This window comes from Kryptolebias marmoratus, linkage group LG18, assembly GCF_001649575.2.
Source record: "Kryptolebias marmoratus isolate JLee-2015 linkage group LG18, ASM164957v2, whole genome shotgun sequence".
Taxonomy (NCBI): domain Eukaryota; kingdom Metazoa; phylum Chordata; class Actinopteri; order Cyprinodontiformes; family Rivulidae; genus Kryptolebias; species Kryptolebias marmoratus.
In genome coordinates, this window is record NC_051447.1 from 2,714,583 (window position 1) to 2,719,045 (window position 4,463).

Consider the following 4,463-nt stretch of genomic DNA (forward strand, 5'->3'; position numbering starts at 1 on the left):
TTGGGGACTAAAGTATTACAGCTGAACTGATGTGTACAGACGGAGTTACAAAATACTTCATTAGATGTAACAGAGTAAACAGGAAGTGTCTGACACGTCAAAGCTTGACTGGAGGCTGTCAGAAACAGCTCAGATTTAATACAGTTGCTTTAATCTCCTGCTTGGTTTCATGGACTTTCAAACTAAAATAGTTTCAAATGTGCTTTGATTTCAGCCACAAAATCTTTCTTTTGTTTGAACTCACCTTGAAATGACCACGATGGCACCCACTTGATAAACACACAAACACAGAAAGAAAGAAATAAATTATTATGTATCAAAACAATTTCTGACACAAAAAATTACTGTTTTTTTAGATTTCATCTTCCACAAGTCTCAGCTGATTTTTAGACATTTTTTTCATGCAAATAGAAACATAACTATAATTTAGAGTAAATGTTAGCAGAGGTCAGGTTTTGCCATATATCTGCTACTAAACCATATAAAATTATGTTTTGTCCAGAGATGTGAAAATATGGAGGCCTGTGGATTAAAGCTTGTTATTAGTGGAGAACTCATGTTCTCATCTGTGACATGGTAAGTCGTTTTCTGATTGTGCATCTATCTTTATGTTCTCAATAACTCAAAACCAAAATACTGATGGCCAAAGCATGATGTGGTAGATAAATGATCATGCTTTATGAAACAGAAAAAATAACCAATTTGAAAAGCACTCTGTTAAACCAAAGGATTTTTAAAAACAATTTGGTTCATTTTTTTCCATAGAAAACAAATCTTATGTTCATGTATCACAATTGTTAAATTTCAAACTCAATTCAGATTCTCATGAAAATGCTTTAAAGTTTTTTAATACTGGCTGAAAAAATTATGAGGAAGAAAACAACAAATAGCTTCAGTCTAGCTTCTTTCAGTGGTTCAACTGATGCTCTGAATTACTTTTTTTTTTTTAAATAAGAAATTTTAAACATTTGCCCAAACAAATTAAGCTAAAGTGTTTTAATATTTTATTGATCTTAACTATCCATCCATCCATTTTCTTTACCCACTTTTCTGTGCTGACTCACAGTGAGCTGGTGCCTGTCTCCAGCAGGCAGGGACACCTGGACATGTCTCCAGTCCATCACAGGGACACAGAGATGAACAAGACAACCATTCAGTCTCACTCACACCTGGGAACATTTTAGAGTTCCCAGTTACCCTGACAAGGATGTTTTTGATCTGTGGGAGGAAACTGAAGTACCTACAAAACATCCACTCATGCGCTGGGAGAACAGCCTTGTGCATGAATGTTCAAATCACAAAAACATAACAGAAAACTTTATAACTATGAAGAAGAACGTTTGTAAAATATCCCACACTATCCAGTAATGTTATTTGTTTCTATACTTACCAGCAGAAGCACACAGGTTGGTTTGTCTGAGAAAGACAAAAAAGTAAGTTATTTGTCCAAGTTGTGGATTATCAGAACCATAAAACACACAAACATAAGGACAGGAACACTAGTTTTATATGCACTACTGTGTTTGTGTTGAAGTATTGCATGAAGTATTTTTGTCCCATCAAGCTGAGCGGGCAGTGAGCCAAATGCACGTGCACATATTAAGCTAAGCAAACAATAATGTCAAGCATGCGCTCAGCTCTCACTCACATTCAGTCAGTCTGTGTCATGTGCACACTCAACTCTACCTGTTTGCTCACAAAGTACAGCAGGCTGTTTTACCATATAATAATAGCATTTCTCCTGGTCACACTGACATAATTACTAATCAGAATTGAAACTTAAGTTATTTACAATCACATTATTACAAGTAGAAATTACCATTAAAGAAAAAGAAATGCCATTCTTCAAACATAAAAGTAAATAGACATAGGATTGTGATTTAATTATATGGTTTAACAGACTGCCACACATTGTGCCAACTCAAGTGAGCAACCAGAAAGAGTTGACTGTACACTTTACACAGGTTGAGCAACTATATGACAGCTGAACACATGTATGATACATTACATGTATGAGCTCAGCTTAATATGCACATGTTCATTAATCTCTACAACTTGTAGGAACAAAAATATAACATTGTACTTTAATGACTTTCACTCTCAGATGCTTATTTTTAAGGTTTCATTACTCAATCCTTCATAGATTTGACATCTTTACAATGCTATAAATGATTTATCACCATGTCTTTGTACTAACATCGTGTTTTTAAAGACAGGATATTTGATTAGGTCAAAGAAGACCTCTCTCTCTCTTTTGAGGGCTTCAGGAGGGTTAAAAGAAGAATCATTCATCTCCTCTACTGCCACAACAAATTTGAGCTCAATTTCTATAAAATTCATTGAGGTATAGCCATTTTTGTTGGCTAAAGTTGATTAGCTGTAGCAGCCATCTTGAAATAAGTTGACTCCCAAAGTTAATCAATTTTACATGTACAGCCAATAGTTAACTTTCAGAGTTTAATTAAAATCTGTCCAGTACCTCTTGAGATATTTTGCTAACAGATAAACAAGACAAATCTTCAAACAAAAATCTCACACAATCAATTTGCACTGAGAGTATGTGTTAATGATCCACCTCAGCTACTATTACACCAAATTTAAGCTCAATAACTATAAAATTGACAGAATCATAACTCTTTTTTATAAGCTAAGTTTTCTTTGCTGTGGTGGCCATTTTGAAAAGTAAGTGTACATCCAATAATTGCTTTCTGAAAGATTCATTACAATCTGTTCAGTAAATTATGAAACACAGAAATGGACAAAAACAGTCTCTCTCTACCAGGTATAATTAGTGACACAGTGAATAATATGCCGTCAGGTACTGTTAAGCTAAATAAGCAGTTGTATTCAACTAATTTATATAATTGTCTCACTTAACAACAGTAGCTTTATTTTAACAAAAACAAAGATAACGCTAGCATGTTGCTAACGCTAACATGTTGCTAACGCTAGCGTCATTACATTTTAGACAGGTCAGCTGTTACTTACTATAAAGCTACATTTTGACTTACTAGTTAATCATGCTGTTTTAGCTAAGTTAACAGTCTTTAGTTCGTCCTGCTAGTTCAAACCAGACCTCACCAAACAGTTTTAGAAGTTAATACATACTATTACTTCTCTGAACCACACAGCTTCATATTACCAGTTAACAAAGACAACGCTAGCATAACATGCTAGCGCTAGCATGTTGCTAGCGCTAGCATGTTGCTAATTTTATTAAACTTAATGTTACAGTGGTTCAGAAAACCTATTTTTTTAACTGGAAACCGCTTGTAACATTTGTGTAATAAACAAAATTTGTTTAACAGACTCTAAACTTCACATTTGAGCCACACTAATGTCTCTGCTGCTACTCACCTCAGCTAACGAAGATCAAAGACGAAGAGAGGAGCGGAGCTGCGCGTGTCGAGCAGCGCATGAGACGTTGAGAGGCACTCGGAAATTTCAGTTCTACACCCTTATTACTATAATCAATCCTCAAAATATAGCAACGATGCCTGCGTGTGCTTAGGGGCGTTGGGGAATCATTCTCTCTGTGATAGTGTGCTAATGTCAGTGACAGTTTGTGTACGTTTGGGGTATATATGTGTGTACATTTATGTGATGTGTTAAGTGTGTTTTAGACACTAAGGCTTGGTGTCTGTCCAGCACACACACAACTGAATCTGAACAATTAAAGCTGTAGCTGAAAATGGTTGAACTGCTGAAACTTGCTCATGCTAGAACCGCACGAAAGGCAAATAAATAAATAAAAAAAATGCTGAAGTATGCAGACTAGACCAGAAAAGCCTGAGACTGCGTAGACTTCAAGCGTTAATTACTTTAAAAAATTACACTCATAAATTACTTTATGAAAGTTTTATTAAAAATTTCCCAGAGGTGAAAGAGATATTTTGAAAAAGAAAAAATATTGAGTTGACACCAACAGTTAATGCCACAGTATTAGGAATTTATTTCACATTATGTGTACTGCTCAAATGACATGTATGGGATCAGTCTCAGCTACAAACACACCAAATTTTAGCTAAGCTAATTGACTCCAAAAGATAATCAGTTGTAGATCCAAATATTACTTTCTGAAAATTGAATTATGATCTGTCCTCTGGTACATGAGATATTTTTCTAATGGTACAGACAGACAAACACATGCAGAAACTTGTACCTATAGCTGATTAGTTTAAGTCTACAATGATATCTGCATGTATGAACTGGAACTCTGTTAAGGAGAAAAACAAAATGATTTATATCTCCATAGAAAACAGAAACAATGTGTTTGTTTTGACCCAAGGATCATTCAGTAACATTACAGCTGCATTTCTACAACCTAAGTACAGGACTCACACTGAATTAGACTGAAACAAATTCAAAACTAAAGTCCAAACAAACAGTACATGTGAGAAGACAAAACACTGTATCAAAACAATTATTGAACCATGAAGAGCAGAACAGATGTGGCTTTTTTT